Genomic DNA, 24,759 nt, shown 5'->3' on the forward strand with positions numbered 1-24,759 from the left:
CGCTAGTCCATATAGGTGCTCTGTTCCACGAATATCTAAGTTGCGTTTGGAACAGTATAAATAATTATATAGACCAACTACAATTATATGTAATTGAGGAATTAAGGGGTAGGAGAGTTCAGAGTGCACAGGGACGAGAAAAAGCAACAGGGTCCAACGTTAATTTCCCTATTTCTTTCAAACGGCAGAAACATATTCCTGGAGATCTAGTTTTGCGGGGAGGGGTGGGAAGGGGGTGTGGACTCTAAAGCTAAAATTGTAGCTTCGGTTAATTATTAGTTTCCGAAATATTAATAAAAAAATATTGTTAATTCTTTGGGGAGAATTTTTTTTTGGACGTTGGTGCAGGCCCCCTTACCCGCGAACCCTCCCGTCCCCCAATTTTTTCACTTTGAAATTTTGTAGCCTCAGTCTCATTTTTAGCATCGCCAAACTCAACGAAATTTAATAAAATTTAGCTCCTCCAACCAAACATCTTAGCGTAATCAATTAAAATCACGGTCATTTAGTCGAACACTTTGACACCACAAGATACACCTCTCCCGCGACACTAATACCTTTAAAACAAGCCTTTCTAGATTCCAATTTTCCCGAAGAGAGTTATTTAGGTCTGCTAACGCCATTAGAACGATCGAATAAACAGGATCGAGTAAACGGTAGTGCACGCTCCTCGACACAATTCGAACTGTCTCGCGTTTCTTCAAGCAACAATTGTCGCACGTTGCACGCCGCCGCGCGATGCTTCCACAGTCATTTTAAGCATCGCCAAACTCACATCGGTTCGCTACCATGCTTTACGCGCCACCCGCACTAATCTAGCCTCAACCAATACTAATATACCCGGGACAAGTTGGAAAGTGGATTTCGTTGCGTCGGTATAAGTCGACAGAAATATTGTTAAGAGGGGGGGGGGGGGGCGTGGTAAAGTGATTAAAAAAAATCGGTAAGGTGCACCCGTTTATGAACAATTACCCCTGTATCTTTTTAACGCATTAATTGCTGAAGCTAAACTTTTATATTTGGGGTCTTTCCACACCCCTCGTAATACCCAACCAAGTTTCATCTAGATCGGTCGCAGGTCCCTTTTGGAAGTACAGCCGTGCATTGTGGCAAATTAAACAATGTGCTCAGGATTTCCATAAACTTTTTCCATCGGCCATTCAAACATTAAACGCGATTAAACTGGACACAACCGTGCAACAAATTGCGAAGCACGACCGAAATAACAGTGTAAAATTGTGGCCGAACAATGCTTTACTCCATTCAAGCCGGGAAAGAATCGCAGCTCGGCGGCTGATAAATTCGATTCAGAGCAGATCGACGAATTTGTAAACGAAATGAAAATAGAGATAGCACGCTTTTATTCGGCGAATAAGCGTAAAAATTGGGGAACTGTTAAAATGTATTCGTACACGCACAGGGTGTATCTACCGATTTGCATACAAAGTGGGGGAAGGAACGCAGAAATAAACTACGAGGATAAATGCTCTCGATAATCCACGAACCCAGTACAGTTTACGAACAAATAAAATACGACTATTGTCACCACATTATTTTTTTTTTAGCCCCGTGTAAGATTCCACCCTGACGAGTGATTTAATTAACCCCCGTCTGGCGACGATTAAACCACAGAATTTGTCGAATTCTATGCGAGGAATTTCAAGAGCAGCTAATAAAAGAATCCCTTTTCCATCGCAGCGACAGACAACACGAGGCGGTTTTAAAAAGAGAATCCTCTAGCAAGTGGATCACGATATTTAGCATTTACTTTCGGCCGGGTCAGTTTTGTTTGCGCTGCAAATGAAACCGGATAGTTCCGCGGCCACCATACAGTCGAATCAAGCAAATAACCCTGTTGATTCTGCGCAACCGTTACTCTGCACAAGTAATTTTGCCCGTTTACGAAACTAGTTCCCTTTTAACCTTTAAACGTTCCCATGCAGCCGCGCGAACTCTTCCTAATCGAACTGTCAGACATCCAACGGGGTAACAGGCTTTCGCGCTTCACTGTCTTACGGAACGGAATCTTCCATTCCGAATGCACCTGGATTATTGAATCTACGATTTAGCCACCAATGAAACCGCAGCAAAATAGATTATGCCAATGAACATTCTGCGGTAGGACTGTTTCAACTGTTAACTGTTTCTTCTGTCAAATACTCTGTACATTTATTGGAAAGGGGGAATTGTCTTGACATTTTTAGCTGCGAATTTTTGCCTGTGAAATTCTACATATAAATTCCTGAAGGTACTTCGTTCATTGTCCCATTCTTCGAATATAATATCTGTACAAGACAGCTATCTATACATGTACTTTACGTATATTCGCGGAGGGAAATGAAATTTCATGCATAAAAGTGTTAAAACTGTTAAATTTCTTTATCCTTAAATCGTACGTGGAAAATATAGTTTGAGGGAGATAGGAAAAAGAAGATGGACAGCGCTAAAACTTGCTCCGAAACCTGGCAACATGTTTGATATTAGTTTCGAACAACTTCCCTGCCAGACTGCAACGTGGGGATGCTTTTATCCATGCAAGCATGTAGTCGGGAACAAATAAATTATTCTCGATTGCTATTTCATTCATTGTTATAGTACGTCCTTGGAGGACCGTCAGATTGAACCATCTAACTTCCCTCGTTCATTGCCAGTTACTCGTCCATATTGCAGTTCGCTGCGAATAGAACAGAAGCTGGCTGTGCTCTGCCACCCCCGACTTCGATATTTATCGATATTCGATGTGACAAAAATTCCCCGTCGCATGGCGTGTTTTCAATAATATTTCGTCAAACCGTTCGGTTCATTGGATTACATGTACTTTAATTCATTTCGGGTTCGGTTGCTATCAATTTTCATTTTCGCAGGTAAGACACGTTAATCTGAATAATTTTACCGAGTAGACAGGTGTTATTAACGGACGCTTCCCGGAAGTCAGATGTTCGGAAAAGTTTTTCGAAGTCACATTACTACTTATTGAAGTGGCAGCGATGATGATCACTCGGAAGAACATTCTCTCCTAAATCGTAATTTGGAATATTTTTTATACTATGCGCCAACTAAGGTGGGGTAAATTTGATAATGGCTACAAAGATAGGTGGGATATAATTTCCATTTCATTAAACATCTGAATAATGCTATCGGATTTATTACTATCAAACTGTAAACTGCACAATGAATGTGTAGAATTATCAGTACAGAAATCGTATAAAATTACAGTGAATATTATTACTACCCACAACAAATCCTGGGTGAGTTAATAGCCCGAAGAAACGAAATTGCGAGTATTACCAAATGAATTAGAGAGTACATATTCAGCATCGATAATTAAAGAATTAAATTGAACAATGGACCTACTCAGAACGTAACGTCACAACAAACAACAACTACACCGCAATTAAATATCGAAAATTAAAAAAAATCGCATCTTCGTTACTTCCACTATTCTTCGTTCTGACAAATAAAGCGTGCTTGGAAAAAGTTTTGTTCAACCAATCTATTTCCGTATCTGTTATTCCATCGCTAACACGTTACTGAAACTGACTTGATTCGAAGCAAATCGGAAAATATAATTTTGCATAGGTACCACTAAAAATTCAATTGGCTCGGTATTTTCCTTTAAAAGAACGTTGATCGAATTTATGGATTGACCTCTGACTTCTGTTAACGTTTAATCTAACCTCGATAAATTGATTAGTACTTTTAAACGAAATTCTTCATTCGATCTATAAAATTGCGTAAATTCCTTCCATCCAAAGAAATTGTTTAATTTTCGACTTCAGGTACGCTTTCGAGGATTTCCTCAATTGAATAATGCACCGTCTATCTAATATATGCTCGGAATTTATTTTTCCGACTTAAATAAAGCGCCTGTTGTCAAGTTACGCAAACTAGAGTGAGTGGAAGTTCGACTGCACATTTCCCTAATTATGTTACATCATTTCGGCCTTCCGAAAACGATTCCCGTTCGTGTTGCCAGTTTTTCGAACGCAATCGATTTTCGACATGAAAATAGACGACCCCCTTTTCTCCCTCTATGCTTGCCGTAACGATCCCTCCGTTTCTGCGCAAGGAAACTTTAAATACGTTTCCCCTTAAGTATCAGGATCCTCGGGACCCTATCGTCATCCGAAGTTATGACCGAGAAAAATGATAAGAGACGTGGTGCGCACGCATTCCCGCCATGGCTGATCGAGTATGGATTTCACGGAATAGAATTCCATCCCGGTCGCTTTCGACGTTTTCACACGGAGACTCGAAAGTGCTCGTTGCAGGTGACAAATTCATTCTAGGGCACTGAAACTTGAGCCGCGTCGAGGGCCTCCATTCCCCGCAATCGATTGTTGCGACCGCCATAGCAATTCCCTGTGGCGTAACTATGATACTTTCGAAATCGCATTCTTTAATGCATCGCGACCCTGGGACATTTAAATCATCCAGAGAGCTGTTCCCAGACATTTAAATTCCTCTGTAACTGATTCATATCCTCTACCCGATAAAGTGTAATGAAAAAAAAGAGTGTAGGATATAGTCACGAAGGTATAGAATAGTTAAACGCAATTTCTTCGAAGGCTATTTGCTACTTGACTTCGGTTAAATTCCTTTTCGTTTAAGGAAATATCCTATCACTGTTCCTAATTGAAAGACCTCACGCTTTGGACGCCGCTGTTGCCCGTGAAGCTGCTCGACAGCAGAGCAATTGTATTAAGGGAAAGAATCTTTCAAATTGCTTCCAAGGAGGATGCAAAAGAACGACGCGAAATTCGCCGAGAACTCGGTTGTTTCTGGTTCTTCTGGCGATCCACGAAGGTGTAAAGTTATATTCGCGACTATTAGATTCCCTTAAACTTCTGCGAAGAAAATTTCGCCCTCAACGAAAACGCGGACTCTATTAATTCTAGATTGTCATGAAACTTTGTCTATTAGGTTAATCGTTTGAACGAAACCAGTGAAAATCACATTTTCTACCTTGCCTAAGAAATAAAACGGGGTGATCGAATATTAGATAGCAAAGGGTAATGCTCGCTGGTTCGAAATCGATTTACAGCTCCAATTTTATCTTGATGAACCCTCAATTCTACATTTGACCTGGTTATTTAAAGAATATCAATCTTACGAACCTTCGGGGCCATTTTTTCGAAAAGGCCAACTTCGCTGCTCGGTTGAAGTTACTCGCGACAGTTTAATAGCGCATCCCTTTCAAATCTCTAAACGTACAAAACCATGGGGCCTTTGCTACGCGTCAAATCAAACACTCCAAACAAACAATACACGAACCGAAAATAATTAAGAATAGAACGGCTGTACAGCGTTCGAATAATGTAACGAATTTCGCGCTTCCTTTAATTAAATCCCTTCCCAACTACGCTGGCCGCCCTTTACCAGGCGTAAATTCAGTTTCGCCCGGGCACCGCTGCAAAACACCCCCGCCTGCGCACTTTTACCGATGACATTTCATTTCGCGGGAAATTATCGGGCCCGCCCGCTCCACGTTTAAGTCGACCTGTGCACATTGCACAAGCAATCGTCAGGACTTATTGCAAGCTGGTTATCATAAAGACGCTTGTGGCGAGGTGCGCGAACCTTTTGTAGGCGGTTCCGTTTACGAGCGATTCGCTACACCTCTCGAGCAGCGAATCGAATTTCAATAAAAATTACGTATCGTTTGTCGACCTCTGTACTCGCGGGCGGGCGATGCCCGATCGATAGGCGGGAATCGCAATAAAATCTGCACCTAGGGTGATCGAAAGCGGCGTCGAACGAGGGCCGTGCACCGAAAATTGCATTCACTCCGAGTTGCTCGAGGAACCAGCCAGCGAAATTAAAAGTAAAAAAGACCGTTCGGCTGTTTGGAGAACTGTTGAGAGCTCGGTGCACAGAGGGCAGGCGCAATGCGAAGTACGGCCGAACAGAAGGCGATACCTCGGCTAAAAACAAAGAGGATTGGAAGTGGTGCAAATTTTTTTCATACAGAGCCCTGCTTCCATTAATTGTTCGAATTCGTAAGCGACAAGAGCGATCCCATGGCTCGTGAATGTATTTTTCTACCTTTTATTTTCACCGTACGCAGAACTTGGAGACGAACGTCGAACATATTTTACTGGTTCTTCGCATGTGCCAGGCGCTGTAATTGTTCCGATTGGAAATATTAGAGGGCGAAGCCGCTCGAGAAAAACCGAAACGGGATGGAGGGCGAAATATTTTAAGGGGTTATAACTAGTCAGCCCGGCCGAAAAGAGGCGAATATTTGTGAATTTTTTTTGAACAACCGGAAGCGTATATTTTTACAAAACTTTTTGCGCTTAAAAGAGCAACGTTTAAAGAACATTTGGAATTTTTTTCGTAGAAAAATATTCACGTTTATAGTCCTGATTTTTTCGTGCGAAAATCACGCGACAAAATCAGGATTTCAAATTTAAATAGCCGCCATTTTGTTCTAAATTAAGATTTTGGAAAATTCTCTCCGTCAACCTGAGGATACATTAATATACTAACGAAATCTTTTTTGTTTTTTGATTTTAGATAATCTGGTTCCGAATACCAGTGCTCACCGCAAAACCAAATTTTTAAAAATGCTTCTTGGATGTCGGCTGTTACTTTATTATGAACGTGAATATTTTTCTACGAAAAAATTACCAAATATTCTTTAAATGTTGCTCTTTTAAGCGCAAAAAGTTTTGTAAGAATATACGCTTCCGCTTCTTCAAAAAAAATTCACAAATATTCGCCTCTTTTCGGCCGCCTGACTCGGTATAACCCCTTAACCGAATTTCTCTACATTAAACGCGTTGCAGTGTTTATACCTAGTGTGTACATCGCGCAGCCAGATTAATTGAAAGCGACTGAAGGACGAAACGAAATGCGATTATCACTGGCGGAAAATGAAAAATATAATTTTCTTCTTGATCCGTTTGTTCGTGCGGGAATCCATCGGCAACGAGGCGCGCAGCTCGCAACGAAATGAACATTGGCTTGGAAAAAAATGGGACGCTTTCTAGTCTTCTCCAACGAACCCAACCGTGGCTTTCCTTTATTTGCTCTAATTTGTATCTTCGTGAAAACGTCTGGCAAGAGAGGAAGAATCCATACCGTGAAGTCACGCAGCCGGAAGTGCATCGAAATCCCCGCATACTTATCAGACCTTCGAGCGTTTGTCAGCACGAACCAACGCGAGCCTGCCGCAGAGTTTAGATTGATCAGAAAATCGCGAAGAATATGTGGAATTCCGTTAGAACTTGTTCGGTAACGCGAAATTTATACGACTTCGTTGGCTTGTTGCGGAGATTCTTGCAAATTCATAATCACGAAAGTAAAGTGTCAGGATCGATCAACATGAGATCTATCCAACTGTGGGTTATCAGTGAAGTTCCACAGCAGAAAGTCAGCAAAGTTTCTCATCGGCGCGGCGATAGAAACGCATCGATCATAAAACATATCTTTTCTACCATTCGTTAAAATTATCTATTTTATATTAGATTTTTTCTTAATACACACTTATCTCACTGTTAGGAGGAAATATTTACTAATTCTTTCCCCAGAAGACGAGATAATATTATACAGAAAATTATTTCCGTCTATGTTTTTAATTATATCTGCTCGTTTATAAATGCATGAATTCTTTTGAGAAATATTAATCCCATTAAACATTGTTAATAGGTGCCGATTGCGAGCTATTTTATATTTCACACTTATTCAGAGAATGAAACGCAGGACTGTAATGAACGCTGTTTGGCAACAATACGGATACCATAATAACAAACATTCATTAGCGCCGTCAGTAATTAGCCGAACAGTTGTGCGTAACGCAAATGCGGCGGGTTTCGTTGTAAAAACTGAACCACGCCATTGCATTGAATGTATTGTGGGATTGATTCTGCAGCGGCGTGCGATACACTGATATTCCCACTACCGTCTTTCACGCATTACCTTTCAATGTAAACAATATTTCTCGATATCTATTTACCCCGAACTTTACAGAGAGGAGCAGTTAGAACAAGAATATTTTTTGCATAAATTTTTAAAATCACCTAATGAATTTTATTGAATTTGCATTAAGAATATTTGCATCCCTTCGACTCGGCTCCCACCAAGATCAAATCATTCCATGATTAAAAATCGTATGAATCCTACAAGATTTCTCTAACCAATGAATTCAACTTTAACGCCGAAGTTGCGTTTCTGTGCCTGTTGAATGCAGGCAATGAAGAAGAGGCGACTGAAAACATTGCCGAAAATTGTGAAACAGCTGTGTGCGATATGTGCGTTGGAAATGGATGATAACGCGGATTGCACAAATAATTTGCGCGCACAGCCCAAATGAATATGAAATTGTCGAGTGTAACCGTGCTTCGCGGGTTTCAAATGCTCCCTGCTAAACACTGATGCAGTTATATTGCGCGAACTCGTATATTGGAAGTCTACAGCACGCTTCGCAACCAACGATGTATGAAAGAGATGAAATTCGTGAACTAGAAGCGGGATTTTCGTTCGGGTCGTGAGAAATGAAACGTGAATACCTACAGGCAGGATTAGATTCCCTTCAATTTAGCTTCTTGTCATAAATATCAAATGCCCATTAATTTGGCGGTGCATATTTAATGAAGAACCCCCTTTAATAATCGTCCATCTTTCTCATTACCTAAAATTGTCAGAAATTCTCCGGATTCCGGTCTCTTTGTTAACAACCAAAATTCCTTTAAAATTTCGCTATTAATTAGACAACTTTTTATAATCACCTACCTTTAACGAATAAGAACCCGCGAGGAAAAGTTTTATGCACCATTTCCTTCGTGGTTTTGATATACACCGCCAAACGAACAAGGGTACAAAGTACAGCGAGGGAGGCTTCTTTTGGGAGCAACGTTGTGGATTAACAAACTGCAGGAATTCCCGTACAGATCAGACGCACACAGCAAGCTGTGTATGTACTTCGTGGGGTTAAAAGTCCGTGAAGACAGAACAATGAACCAAAATTAAGAGGGTTAGGAGTACGTGTATTCCACGGCCCCGTCGACTTTTTCCGTAAATCCTACTCTCTGGATAATTAGGGAACTTTATCCACAAAAATTCCTAGCTTCCAAATTTCTTCCTCCCGAAGAAGCAGCCGTGGAACGGCTCCTTTCTCCTGGCCTGACTTTACATTCAATTAAACCGTGCTAAGCTTGAAACGAAATTTACCAATTACTGCAGACTTTAAAATGGAGCAGGGGAACCCGCTGCAAAGCCTTGATTTATTAATTAGATGAAGTTTCGCGATCGAGTGCATTTCGTTTCGTCAAACTTTTGTTATGTTACAGCTTGCGGGCTTGATCGACCAATGAGCATTACTAGAAAACACCAGAGAATATGCCAGAGATAGAAGTTATTCAAATCCCGGCGGGTGAAACCGAATGCTTTAGGGATCAATTTATTCGTTTAATATTTTTCGAAGCCCAGTCGTTAGTACTAAGCTGTGTTTTCAAATTAATTGGAGGGAACGCGGAATATCGAGTAGCGGAGGTGGAAAAAAAAATGGAAACAGCTTGACGCGACGATTTTTCAGCTCTACGATTCGATATTCCGCGTCCCCTCCAATTAATTTATCATCAAGTGTAATTCAGAGTAAATGCTCGAAACCGGGAGCAGCGTTTCGCCACTTTTATCTCACCCAATTAGCCGACTTTTCGATTATCTGGACCTTCCTTACTTCCAATTACCTCGGATAATCGGGGTTCCTTTCTGCTTTCAAAGAACGATTCGACGTATAAGAGGAAACTCCGGGAGGAGCGTTCAAGGAACGAATAACATTCAATATTCCGGACGGATTACATTAACACAAATTACCGGTAGCTTCGAGCAGAATCGCGATACAAGCTGCGGGTGTTTAACTTCGCCCGACAGTGGGGATCAATTTAATTCGTCGATATTCCCGCCAATTATTTACGTGTCTTTGAAATTATAGGAAGTAAAGAAGGCGATGTGTATCGCGTTTTGACGCCGTGCGCAGTGTTTCTTTTAAGGGAAAAAATAATAGTATATGTTACAAGATGGCCCTTCGCAAGCAATGATAAGTGGCCTAATTCCACAATTCAGCTCGACCGTGATATGACTAAATAAATAGAGTCCAGAACCGAGGCAGGTATTCTGTACCGAAATTGAATTTATATCGTGAAAAGCGGGCTAAGTGGATTATAAAGGAGACCCAATAAAAGAAATTGCACACAAGAGTTCGCGCATCAAAGCACCAAGTAAAGAAAAGTACAAAGATAATAATTTGGACGTTATAATACACCGAACGAAATAATGATTTCATAGAAAAGAAAAATGTAAAAGGATCCAGGAGATTTATGTCAGGAGCAATTTGCAACCATATTAATATCCCCTGAAACCTTCCAAACGCTGATACAATTCCCTTCAACGACTAAGAAGGGCAACTTTAATTTAAATTCTATCCATCAGGCAAATAACTGCTTCTGTGTCATAACCGCCGCCTGGTTTGCGAAACCTATCCTTCATTATGGGAGAAATTAGCTGCACATTTTCTGATGAAACACTTAATGGACAGTAACGAGGTTTCATCGAGCGCAAAATAATTCCCTTTCATTCAAGTTCAATTGAAAAGATTCCGATTATGTCTCACTCCAGTGCTACTGCATTTCTACGTACCTAGTGCTTTTTAAACATATTTGCTTGTCGTTGCGAAATTAGTGAAATGCCACTTTCAAAAATATCTGTTTACCCTGCAAACATTGCTTGATGGAAGTTTAGTAAATATTATAAATTCATTTTATGGATTTCTATAATATTTTCAGATACTTCAGATCAAAGTAAAATACGGCTGCAAGTAAATTTTTAAAAGTACTTTAATCTACTTGGAGGGGCATTGAAACAGTATCGTTGAGTGCATTAAAAGAGTCTCTGGTCTCTAAATAAAATATCGTGTCATCAATTTATTCACATACCCGTCGGTGTCTCATGAATCTCCCTTGGCCCTCGATGCAGGGACTCTCACTCCACCCCCAGTATAGAAAATTTATAGCGAGCCGGAGAAACATCTTACCTGTACGAAAATGGAACGATATTATTAGCTTACATAAAAATTTAGATGGCTCCACTCTTATTCCAGGCTGAAGAATTAAATGAGAACATGTTGAATTCATCGTAATACCGAGCTTGCAAATTGCTCTTAATCTGTCCACGCCAAAAACGGCTTATAAATATGAAATCATTTATAATCATTTACAATAATATCCCACGAACCTTACATTTATCTATTTAACGGAGACTTCCATTCCTGTATCCAGAACAAAATCGATAGACCATTCTATGCTTGTTTCTTCATGAAAGAATAAAACCGTGTGAGAGTTAGTCAAATGGTACGGGAGAGAATTCTTTTGATTTTATTGCAACTATAGTATGGGATCATAGCGATTTGCCAAGGAACTTACTTCGAATATCTAGAATGTGTCTCAGTGTCCCAGAAAAAAAATTGGCGCTCATAAAATTCTAGGTACACTAGAGAAAAAGTTCACGAGACTTTTTCCTCTTCTATTTCTTTCTTACTACACTCTACGGAACGAATTGCAGCGGATAATGACGCGAACACTCTGTATTTCGTCGGTCGCTTCAAGAAAAACGCCGCGAGTATACTCGGGACTACGAAATCCGCAAAAACAGGACAGATCACACGGTTTCGTTTTATTTTATTTATATGGGGCAATTTTATGCGAGCAGCTTCGAAACTACAAGCAATTCAAAGCTTCGAATAAACCTCGACTAAATAGAGGTACCGCGGTACATATGAAAATTGCAGTTGTATTCGTTAAACGAAGGCACAAAGCTTCTCTGATGAATGAAAATTGAAAATACGTTCGTTTGTCGAATATAGTCGATTGGCGGGAATTTATTTATTATACGTACGATAAAGCTAGAAATTTCAAATCGACTATTATCACAGAAAATGATTGTTTCTTATAAATTTTACTACAGTGCCTCGTCGAGGCGTCTCGTCTTTGTTTTTTCATAGAATTTTAATGCGAAACTCAATGAAAAATACTAAACTTTACCTGTCAACTGTTTGCGCACCAATTTCTGCGTGGCGCGACTTTCGGGCTGGTTCAAATTTGAGCTAGACCCACCAGCGGGCAATGCAGTGTATTTTTTTGTACAAAATACGATACAAAAGCAAATCCTAAGTTCATTTGCTATAATTATTCAGATACTACAGTGCGATAGACATTGTGTAGAAGTGGGAGAAGGAAGAAGGAGTGCTGAGTAAATTTTATTTAAAATTGAAAAAAGGAAGAATCATTTGCTGCATGGATGTAGTCTCTTGTTTGCAGTATTGTTATTTTATTTAGAACGGGAGAATATAACTTCAATATTGAGTTTGTTCCCTCTGCAGCTCGTTCCCTTCCCCGGTAACGAATTATCACATTTCCGCAAATATTTATCTCTTTCCATTTTACTTGGTTGCTAGATATTTTGAATTGTATTTAATTAACTACCGCTATTGACAAGGAATATTCTCTCATCGCGTTAACGGGCTCTGCACGCAAGATGCGTTTTATAAATAATTAGAAGCAAAGCCTGTATTCGTTGGGATTGAGATTGTCTCGTTGTAGAAAACATTTACCACTGGAAGGATTATACGGAACTGGGTTTTAGTAAATGGAGCGTAATATTGCATAATTGTCCGCGATCGGTTTCTTTTAGATCGAGATTTCTGATTCTGCAACGCGACCGACATTAAAAGTCAGGTTTTTCACAAATTTAACAAATCCTCCATATCAGGCGCGGAGCGCGCAGCTTATGCAACAACAAAAAGACTATCACGTGATGTGTACACACGTGCACTCGACACGCATGCAAAATTCATTCACTTATCTGCATAAATTTCTGTTATCTGGGACGTGGCGCGGATGGCTCGCAGCCCTTTTTAACATAACGTTAGCAGCGCGCCAACGGCCGCCGAAACCAAAAATTCGTCAATTACCGAGCCGCTGGGCTTGCCCGGGTTTGCGGAAAAATGTTTAAAATCCAGCTTGAAAATATCTAACTAGACATATCATTTGCCCGTAGGAGGATCGAGAGCGTTCTTCCTACCTCCAATATTTGCACGGCTTTTTAATAAAGTAGTTCGAGGCTTCCGAGGAATAAATTCTGCGTAGACTGGAGATGAAAGAAACGCTGGTTTTCACAGAACATTGCTGTTATTCGATTTTTCCCTGATACCGAAGGCAATCGGGTCTCCCTATAGCTACGACGAATATCGTTTAATACCTTGCGAAATTTTCTTTCCTCCCATTTTCTCGATACACCACGCCACTGCCAAGCACATTCGTGTTTTTAGTTGAAACTTGGTCCGTTTTATTAAAATCTGACGTTCATTAAGACCGAATCGATAACTCGCTTTCATATAAACTTCCAGATTTAATATTTACGTGGAAAAATATTGAATGCCGCATTCTGCGAGCAACGCGAGTGTAACGTGCGCCTGAAAATGTACAACGCTCGATATTTTTCTAGACCAAAAAACATGCGATCAGGATACAAGCACCGACCTATTTGCACTTTGCAAGGACTTCTTTAAACTGCAAAATCGGAATTTTCCAACGTCGAGAACGAGTCCTCGGTACAGGGCAGACCTGCAAGCCGCTGATTCCTTTCTTTTTTTAAACAGCGCTAACTGCGACCAGACACTTTACGGCCAATATCACCCAGTTGTATCACATCTGAAGCGCCATCATTTGCTATTCTGGAACCAATTTCCTCCGAATAAAGGGAAGAACCGCACGCTTTATTGCAACGTTCACGCTCAAGTAGCGAGATATTCAGAAACGTCTGTTGCACGGAATAAAGCACACACGACAGAGGATAAGGTTCATGACGCCGCGCCGTGTCAGTAACGTTATACCAGGAAATGTTGGCACTGAGGAAACGACGTAGATGAATCAAGTGTTATGAAATTCTAGACCCCACTCTCGCCTGATAGGAAAAGATTAATGTGTTTCTAATGAATCTTGATTCCCGTTCGATTGCGCCTCGTGTCAATCAATACTGTGTAGTTCGTTGCAGTGGTTAAAAGTGGTTCATACGATTACGAACACTCGGGTACGACCTAGATATCTTAAAGTGCTTGATCCATTTTGCTATGATTTACTTGATCACCAGCTAGTAGCAGATTCCTGAAAAATTTGAATATTCATGTTTTCCCAAAAGAAATTAGTTCGTAACGATTGTTACTGCTCAGTTTTCTAAATGAAACTGATTAGAGGTGATTAGTAGACTGTATAATTGTCTGTATTTGTCTATATTTCATAGCATTTCGTTGTTCTATTTCCAATGTAGCATCGCTAACGGCTGGCAGAAAACATTTTACGCGGACGTTCGGAGCAGGAATTGCAACGTGCTTCGGCGGAAAATAAGAATAGCAATTAAAGATCTGTCCGCGTCGAAACGGTGCTTTATACACTGTACATGCACTTTACAATTGAGAGACAGCGCGAAACAACATTCGAAAGAGATTTATTGCCGGGCACAGCAGCCCAGCTGCCTGTAAACCTTCTCCCCGACTCGAAAATAGAGAAAGCTCACTATCCCGTGTCGTCACTCTCATTTTTCCTCCCCTTCTGCCTCGCGCTTCGGGAATGGAGAGTAGATTTTTAGTAGCCGGGAAAACATTTTTTACCCCCGTTTTACGATTAGATTCTGTTCGGCCGGCGTGCGCGAGGAATGCTGCCCTTTCAACTTCGAACTTCGCAATAAAACGGCAGAGGGCAAATGACTCTATTGCAACTTGGCTGCGAGAGCTCTGATACTAAACCAGCAACGATATGAAAGCAAAAGAATTTCGAAATAATTCAAATAAAAATTCGACGACATCCTCGGAAGACTTCGAATTAATAACAAGCACGTTTATTTCCGTGCCCCGACAAATAATCCCGCGCCTCATATTCCACGTAGAAGGCAGTGAACCATGAAGGAATTCAGCTTTTCTCGCGCAGACACAATCGGAACATTCGCCAATGACAAAATGGTACAACATGTTTCGCATTCCGCTCGCGCAACCATTCCAATTACGCAACCCCCTTCGCCTTCACGCATTTATCAATCTCCCGTCTCTATTCCTCACGCCTGATCCCATATCAGCGGAGATCGATTCACCGTGCAATCACGACAAAATCGAGACAAACGGAACTTTTGATAGATTCCCGCGCGCGCCCGAGGAAACGCGCCCGGCCACGGGCGGTTTACAGTGACGCTTGGCTCCGCGCGGTGCGGCCCGCGGATACTCTGGCCGAATATTTAACCCCCGCGAATCCCCAGTATTAATTAAAGACCGGTAGGAAAGTCCTTGTAAACAGCGGCGTATAATATCTCTCTCTTTCCTCCGGTTCCGCGGCCTCGAAGTTGAAGAGAATATTATCCTTCTCTCTGGCGGCAGATATGACATGAAAATTCATGGGGGGATTATTTCCGCAGCGGCGCGATTCAGCCGGCATTCTGGGACATATTTTCCTCGGGGAAAACAATGGCGGGAGACCAGAGACTTTGCATCGCCGAGGTATTCAGATTATCAATAACGACCTTCTAATTCATCATCGCGCTATCCGGCCTCCTACGTTCGCGAACGAGCATGGGAATAAATAGTATCGAAACATCCGTAGAACGGCTTCGGAATCGCGAGCAAGTTGGACGTATCGTATTGTACCGTTCCCACCCTTGTTCACCCTTCTGGATAAAAACCTACAACACGATCGGCAGAATCGGGGAACAGTTTTAGCGTGTCGAATAACCACGATTCAGTACGAGGCAGTCATTTTATTTTTTTCGACGACGGTTCCCCTTTCGCGAAACCGAAAACGGCGTACACAGAAACAGCGAGATAACCAAATGTAACGTTTTTATCAATGGGAAGCCGGAAAAAAAGGCGTTCGGTGACAGTCGGGGTCTTCTGCAGTGACATCGCACGGTGAATACATCAATCTGTGCACGCGTTCCGTTGGAAGTCGCACGATTTTCCGTGGATTTTCAAAGATCGCCAACACGCGATATCTGCGTGGGAGGTTTGGCGTAATTTTTTCATGAGCTCACTAATATCCACTGGTTTCCCGTTTCAGCCTACGATCTATGTCAGATCTCTACGCGAATGAATAAAGCTCTGACAGAAGAAGGATTTTTGCAGCTACTAAACTTCCCTCGTTAGTGACACACCTCCTAAAGCATCGACAATATTTCCTTCGCGAATGCTTGCTCGGACCCCGTTGAACTGCCTGTTAAGAAAATCGCCGATTAGCTTAGCTCCCGTTAATCGCTCCCGTCGCAAAGGAAATAAGAACGACGTAACTAATGAGAGGTTTGTCGCGAGCAAAGCGCCTCCCATTTTATAAGCTTCTGTAAATAAGCTCGAATTAACTCGCGGAGGGAGACTGGCGGCGCTTTGTGTTCAAAGGACTACCAACCCTCTCCTTGTGGGAGCAACGTCGAAAAAAAATTAATTAACACCGAGACCGGAAACCGCGGGCCTGGCAAACAGCGTAAAATTCACGTCGATAATGCAATTAATTTTTTGCACCCTCCCGCCGAAGACTCTGACGGGTAGAGATGCTGGCGCGCCCCTTTGACTTTTAACACGTCGTGAAAATAGGACAGGCAACGGGGCGACGGTGGGCGATAAATTTGCACGGAACTCGCGTAAATCATCGCAATATTTCGCGCGCGCGTACGCTATGGACTCAAACGAGATTTCTCTGCTTTTTCAGCGCGAGTAAATCTTCGAAAATGAAACGGGGAAAAAGGGGCAGCGAATTCGCGCGACTCGTTGCCAGGGACATTCTTCCTAGCTCTCCATCGAGACGGCGAAGTGGGTATGAGGGTTCGAGAAAGCAAGAACGTCGCGACGCGGTTATTTCGAGGAAGGGAGTCACGCGGAAATAAGGACACCAGATTCTACGGAAGAAAATATTGATGCGTAAGTCTCTAATACCGACTTACGTTTATCGAGGTGGAAGTAATCTCTGCCACGGCGTGTTGTCGAGTGCCATTCAATCCTGGTATAATGCGGATTCTTATGAAAAGCACCTCGAGAATTTCCTCCAGCTTAGATACGAATACTTTAAGCGAGTCGAGGTATTCGGTCGTTGATTGACGAAATAAATTAAGAGCTCTCCGTTTCATTGATCGCGCGCAAATGCAACTAAGGTCGGGGCCAGATATATTGGCCGATGAGTTTCGTGAGAGGTATTCTCCCACCATATCGCTTGCCTGCCTCGGTGCTCCTTTCCTCAACGTTCTCTGACTCGCGCTCTTGCTCCGTCGCACTCTCGCCGTCGCAGAGCAAGACTGAACCAGAAGTGGTGGGGATAGCGCCAAGCTTCTAACGTGTAGGCGAAACCGAGTTCTTAGCGTAGAAATACACACATCAGAATAGGTGTGCGTTAGGTCCGAAAAAATTCAGGAGCCTTATTGGTCAGAAGATTGATTCTTTCTCGACAGCTTCATCTCGTATTGGTTTGCGCATAGCTTCGTAACGCACGCAACTATTACGCTAAGAATAAATAACAGCCAAACGGCTGGGTTCAGACGGAGCCGAGAAGCTTTCACATCACTCCACTATACCCTTTAGGGGCCAAGCGACTCCAACTGACAAATCCACGATCGTCAGATGGTAGTGATCGATTTCCTCTCGATGGCTGATTGCGAAAACAAACTCACCGGCCAATATAATCTGGCCCCGACCTTAGAAGTATTCGAAAGGACGGCTTTGAAAAACGATTATACCTGTTTCGAGTTACGAACCTCTGCGTTTTTGAATAACCCCTGGGAAAATAGCTAACGTACACGAAATGTCCCGTTTTATACTTCACGATTGCTCGAGAGTAATTACCAATTTTTTTCAAGTACCCATGATTGGTCCCACACTCGTTCGCTCGAATGGGTCAAGTGTAATCTCGATTTTCATACACAATTCCAAGTGGATCGCAAGCAAACGTTCGATGCAACTTTTACGCGGCCAAACACGTTTTTCCGGTCCAGGAAGAATCCTGAATACGCGATCAATGGACCACTCCGGGAGGGGCAGCCTTTATCCGACCTATCATTGCAATACAATGGTCCTTTCGGATCCGATACAACAGGGAAAAGAGGATCGTTAGCGGAACTCAAAAGTTCCGCAACGGTCAGTTACCTTACAGCAATCCCAGGATTCACTTTCTAGTCCGATAATAATGCGCTTTCCTGCCTTGTACGCTCATAATCTCGTCTTGGAAACTTTCCCTGAACTTCGTGAAACGTTCATGAGAGATAAGTAGCTTATCCAAGGAAGACAAGTATGCACGTATGTATATGCATAGCAAGCAATGCGCCCCTCTTCGAGATTTCGTGAAAATAATTCAAAGGAAATTCGCTCACAGCTCAAAGGGCCCTAGTTATGTTTCAGATCTTCGTAAGCTGATTTCTGGTCCAGCAAACCTCGAGTATCTACCAAAAAATACGCTGCAATGATTACTTAAATCCAGATTCCAATACGACAGGCTGATTACAGCAACTAATACGGCTTATCGTTCGATGCTGGATGGAAATAGAGCACTGTAGGAAGAAAACATTGCACGATTTAGCAATTTGTGGCATCAGTGGATAATAAATTATTGTAGGCGATTCAGTCGATGTTTATGAACGTTCGAAGAAGCATCGAACGAAATGGATCAATCTTCCATAAAATTTGATAGAAATGTGTTTCGTTGCAGGTCTTCGATTGGACGGAAGCGAAATTTGGAAAAAATCATATTCCTTGTTGTCCAGCCCCGTCGCGTGATGGTACTCACTCAGGAAACACATAGATACCCACAGCTTCGCTCAGAGAGAACGCTCCCAAGAAAAGTCGCGTGGAACAATGAACGGAAAATTGCGAGCTGCAATGGACGCTTCGATGTGAATCTAGATCGAACCGAATTGACAGAGCTTGTAACAGAAAGCATGTGCGCGAAATAAAAGGCACAGTGATCCAACCAGAATCTTCTTTATATTATTCCCTAATATTTGCGCAACACTGGTACCCAATAGTATTCGCATTATTCATTTCACGTATTTTAAAAGCGCAGTGCTAAGTAAATAATGAAAACAACGTATCCAAATTCTAGCTGTACGAAGTTCTACCTTCCAGCTGTTTGCAGCTTCATTGTTATTCCAGAATTATTATAAAATTTCTGCGAATTCCGCGGAGCCCATATCTTTCTGCTTTACAACACAGAGATTGGAGAGCTGAGGCCTTAACGAGACCAGAGCCGAAATAAATAATCGCAGTGCGGGGGTTCTGCCAGCTGGAGTACACGGTTCGTCGGGCCAGCAGACTTCTCGATATTGGTTTGTTACACGATGTCCCACTTTCCGAGCCGACTGTCTACGTTAGAATGTCCATTTCGTAAATGTATGAAACCCTTCCCCCATTTTCTCTTGTTTTCGCCGGAACGGCCACGTTTTGGCCACGCGGAGGGCGATCATACTTCTGCTTCCCGCAATTTCCGATTCTTCGAGGGGGTTCATAAGACCACGCCGCCAGCGTACCGTGACTTATTTGCTGGTTCCTGCAGTAGGGTTGCGTTTATCGCGGGATCCACAGACGGAAGGGGACAACCGTCCAGAGCACAGTAATCTACGGCCAAAGCATCCAGACCACAGTTATATCGGAAACTTCTGACGCGGATGGGCGTTTTAAAGGGGACAAGGTACATCGAAGATATACGATCGCTGAACAGAGTAGGCTAATCCTCTGGGCCACCCCTGCGACTTTGAAGCTGTCTCCCTGCGGGTGGAAAATAAGCTAGGGCTATCTTTGACGGTACAGCCCTTTTTCAAAGGGGTCTTGTATTTAATAAATGCGTCCGCGTCGGATCCATGGCCATCTGATGTTTCCTACCAACCCCTATTCCATATGCGTACGTATCCTTGTTCGTTACGCTTCCAGCCTGGCCCTGGTACCACGAAAAATATATTTAAACTGAAATGTTTTTGTAAAAAACTTCTCATTTTCAATGCTTCATAACGAGGGGAACGAGCTTGGTGGAATTCGCCGCAGCCAAATTGTAATTCTGCAATATATTTAGGAATGTGAGATACATACTGCTGCTGTGATACGAGCAATGAATTTCTGAAGCTATGAAAGTGGAATGAAAGTGTCGCAGGAGCCCCGAATTTGTATAAATATCACATCGAATACTGATATCCATTAAGGTACAGGGGATCAGTTTTAAAACATTTACGAAAGGGAGCACACGAAAATCTTGCGCAGCTACTTGCGTGCCCTACGTATCGATCCCCAGAATTTTATATTTAAGGAGAGTTCGCAGTGATCCGGATGCTAAACGTGTTCATTCCCCTGACCTGTTCAAATTTAAAGCCGAACGTCTCGTTGCTTTTAATTCAAGTTATTTAGTCTCCCCTTGCCGCGACGAATTTAATGAAACATTTAATGCGATTATTTATCGGTTGTACTCCACAGTATACGAGTGCGGAGGGTCCTCTCAATCTTATGTTCCATATGCGTTGCAATCCACATTAAAGTGACTATTGGGTACCATTTCTTTCCCGTTATCCCCTGATAGTAGACAGAATTGCATCGCCCTACCACGCACCGCTGTAATACCAACTTAGTTGACATTAGGTTAACCTACAATTGCACGGGAAACAACCCACTTGGGGGATGCAACGGTCGCGATACAGAGGCGTTCGCTGGAATAGACACGTGCTAATCTAAGACAGGACAGAAACACTTCGAGTGTCTAACGATAAATTATCGGGCGGTTGCCAGATTATCTGCTGGTCAGGATCTTCGATAGAGCGAGTGCACCAGAAGTAAGTAGGTCATTCGGAATGCCTTCGAACGCGCAACGAGAAGCGGGACAATAAATTTTCAAAATTGCATCCACTTCCTTCTTCCACATTTTCCCCTCAGCGGAATGTACTTGCACGGCATTCTCCGCGATTCTTTGTGTAACTTACATCCCTGGCATAATTCAACCCCGCATTTTCCTTTTAGAACAATTAACGTCCCGCACTTCTCCCAGACGGACCTGCCCTTTCCTTCGTGATTGAGAATTGTTTCAAGCTAAACGAGCCGGGTATTTGTTGACGTATATAGAATTTCATTTATTTCGTTTCGAATTGTGTCCGTTAATTCTCAAATGAGACTGCATATGGGACGGTATATTGAAATGAAATATGCAGGAGATTAATGTCAAATATATTCCTAGCTGAGAAACGAGATCATTAATTTCTATGAAAAATAAATCGCACAGACCGCGGTAATACAAACTGTATAATGCTCTTCAATTTCAAATTAATATCGGGGTAAGATTTCATAAATTAAATAGAAACTACATTGTCTCTCGGATTTCCCGAAAGGGAAGAAACAAATTCTTAAGAAACCTGACTCTACTGAATATTCAAATGCTACTTTCACGACAGACCAGAGGGCGAACGTGAAATCCTACCTACTTGAAGCCGTGCAGTCCAATGTTCGATACAGATCCAATATTGGTTCCAAAACGATCCCAGAACAAACTATGAAGTAAGAAGGGACCGCGAGTGAAACGGAGACAGCTTTAACATGGAAGAAGAAAGGTAAAATTACATGCGGGAATCGAGGTTTCACGATGTCCCGAAACGGCCGTGATGTCGCTGTTCTCTCACCCTCCATTCCACGCCACCCTCAAACTACCCTCGCTGAAGCGGTGTATGTGTGTCGGGTGAGTTTATGCAGCGCAGCTGACTATGATATCGCATCTTTCTGTACACGCACACGTGCACCGAGTTTACTACGAGCGTTTATGCATATGGCGCCATTATCGTGTATCTTCTGCCCCTCCTTTCGAAGTCCTCGTCTAATATACTTCCGCGTAAATCTAATTAAGCTCATTAGTAACGGGCGGACCAGAGTTATGCGGTTCCTGTTTGTACAACGTTTGTCTTATTATTATACGCGCCAGCCGTAAATTGCCTCTATAATTGCGATATCTCACGTTCAATCGCATACTGTGGGACTTCTGGCAATACAAATGGACAACACATTTCGATTCCCGAATTGAAAATTCACCGATTCCCTAAATTCAATCCAAACACGTTGGGCTTTCTCAGTGTTTCTCTAAAAAGGGAAGATAGGCAATCCGGAAAGTTATGCGACTTTGTGTGCATGTACAGTAGTTCATCCGTAACACAAACGTATTTTGTGTTGGCGCCATAGTGCGGTTTTCGGGGGCGAAGTCACCCTTTGAAGAAATGAAGAATTTCCTTTTTCGCGGAATATCTCGAGAACGGTGAAAGATATCAAAAAGAAGATTAAACAAAAGTTGTACCTTTTTTTAGATCTACAAAACTGTGTAAAAACAATTATCAAATTAGGGATTAGTGGTGGGGGTAACTCGAAAACTATGGACTTCTCGATAATTATTTTTACACAGTTCTGTGGATATAAAAAAAAGATGCAACTTTTGTTTAATCTTCTCTTCGATATCTCTCACGTTATTCAAGGGGTGATTTCACCCCCTAAAACCGCACTACGGCACCACCAAAAAATAGGGTTGTGTTCCGGGTGAACTACTCCACTTGCACACAAAATTGCATAATTTGCCTAACTTCCCTTTTAAGCAACATACTATAATATAACTTAGAAGTTACAATTAAAATTATTACCTTGATGATACATTTAACCCCGCAGACCAACTTTGAATCGTACATCTCTCTATTGAATTTTCGTTACGTAATACTTTTTACGTTGCAATGAATACCAATAACGTATTTTCAACAAACATTTATACAAATTCTGTATAATAATTCTCGGAACTGTTTCTGAATATTTAAAGCTTCATGCAACGCTGGTGTTTTTCTCTACAATTTCCTAAAGCCAAGATATTTATATGGCAATTAACAGAATGCTATGAAATCGTTAAAGTTATGACGGCCGGTTTTCATTTGAATTACTTTCAAAGATACTAGTTTCATTTCCACGAAAAATCCAACTTCATACCCACGTACACACTGGGATGTGATATAAATTTCCTGGTGTCGACACTTGGCAGAGAGCCGTACGCTCGCATATTTCCGTCGACGTATTATTACGGCCGACAATTTTTTTCCTTGGGAAACTCCAAATGTATTCGCGTATAAATCTCCTTGTCTTTATTAAACACGCGTGGACTATAATTATGCGAGCTCTACTTGCTCAACTTCATGCCGAGGATAAGTCACCGGGCGTCGCGTGCTAACACTGTTAAAAGATTATACTTCTAATTTCAAACCCCACTGACTAAGTGCCGGAACCACACCAACCAAGTATTTCAGTTCGAATAAAAGCCACTGTTTCAATCGTTCTACCCTTCAGACCATATATCTCGGAAACCAAATGAGCCGTTCTTTATTCTTAAATGTATAGTCGAAGCAGCTAATCGGTAGACGAAAGCGAATCGAGCCTACGCTTTCAATATTATTCAGCATTATCTCACTAGCTTCCCGTTTGCAGTTTCGTAACGTCCCGCGATTTTGCGTCGCGTTTAATTTACGCTGCAAGCAGGGACAGTTTCGAACGTTGCCACCGAAGCGAAGGATAAAAAGGAGGGAGCGAGCCGAAGGAAAGAGCTCCCAGCTCCTTCGACAAGGAATTTTAAATAAAGACCATTGAACTTAGGAGCAATTTAGTGGACTACCGTGCAGACACAAACTTCATCGAAATTTATCGTCTGATAGCAGCGATAATAGCCAGGAGTTATTTCCCTTCGCAAAATGCGGATCGATATTACCAAGGACCGGCTCGGACTGTACTGTACCGCGTACCGTGGGAATATTTTTCCTCCAAATGACGAAGAATTCGCAGCCACGCCACCCGAAGTTCGGCTACTACTTTTCTAATTCCCGAAAGAATTATTACAGATTCCTTGGGCGCGCTGTCAAAACGAATCCTCGGGGCTGGCTGCGTGTATGCACGAACCACGTCCACGTATTCGCGATATTTTACCCGTGATGCATAGCCCGGTTGCCAGTTTCTGACGTCGCAGCGGCGCACAAAGCGAAACCGGGCTGAATAAACACGCGATGCGAAAGTTCAAAAGTCCCGTTGAATTTCGAAAAAAAAACGAAGAGGAGGAAAAAAAGGCGCGGCGGCCGAGGAACGAGAGTCGCGTGGCACGTCGTCGATACGTATCATTCGGCCGCACTACTGCGCACTCGGCCCGCCTGACTTATCCTCTATCTGTTCAGAGTTTAATCCTCCCGGCCGGGGCGAAAAATTTCTCCCTAACTTTTAGTTGGCGAGCAAGTTAACCGCCGGCACCGAGGCAACGTAAACTGACGGGCACGCGGTCGCGCAACTGCCGGAAATTATATTTTTCAGAAAATTGAAACGTAACTCTAGCTAATAAGCGACCCCTCCCCTTAGAACGCGGTTTGATGTAACTAAATAAATTCCGCTGGAACGCGGGAATCGATCAGACGAGTTTAAACGAGTAAGAGCTAGTTCTGCCTGGCTCAAGTCGAGTTTCGTTGTAAATGAAAGTCGCGCAGACACGGCACGGGGAACTCGCAAACACAGGGGCGTTCGATTTCTTGCAATAATCTGCTTCGCTTCAAGAAGCAGTAAGCAGACTCGTAAATGCGCGTTGCAAATCGAATCGCATGCGTTGGAATGTCGATAGGCTGACGTACAATAAGTTGCACCGATTAGAGCCGACGTGTCATCCTGTTATCCTGGGGAATCCTTTCTGCTCGTCACCAGCGCGGTTTATATAGAGTGCATTC

General features: G+C 42.4%; 1 protein-coding gene and 1 long non-coding RNA gene across 4 annotated transcripts in view; both read right to left on the minus strand.

The window, feature by feature from the left end:
* The window catches only part of LOC143369713 (uncharacterized), a 319,720-nt gene that overhangs the window by 278,402 nt on the left and 16,559 nt on the right, over positions 1-24,759 (minus strand). The window lies entirely within an intron of this gene.
* LOC143369716 (uncharacterized) overlaps positions 1-24,759 on the minus strand; it is a 77,322-nt gene that overhangs the window by 40,059 nt on the left and 12,504 nt on the right. Inside the window, exon 2 of the long non-coding RNA XR_013085471.1 lies at positions 10,938-11,035. This is a non-coding gene — a long non-coding RNA (uncharacterized LOC143369716). The remainder of the gene's footprint in view (positions 1-10,937; positions 11,036-24,759) is intronic.

The sequence above is a fragment of the Andrena cerasifolii genome, chromosome 6 (genome assembly GCF_050908995.1).
Source record: "Andrena cerasifolii isolate SP2316 chromosome 6, iyAndCera1_principal, whole genome shotgun sequence".
Taxonomy (NCBI): Eukaryota; Metazoa; Arthropoda; class Insecta; order Hymenoptera; family Andrenidae; genus Andrena; species Andrena cerasifolii.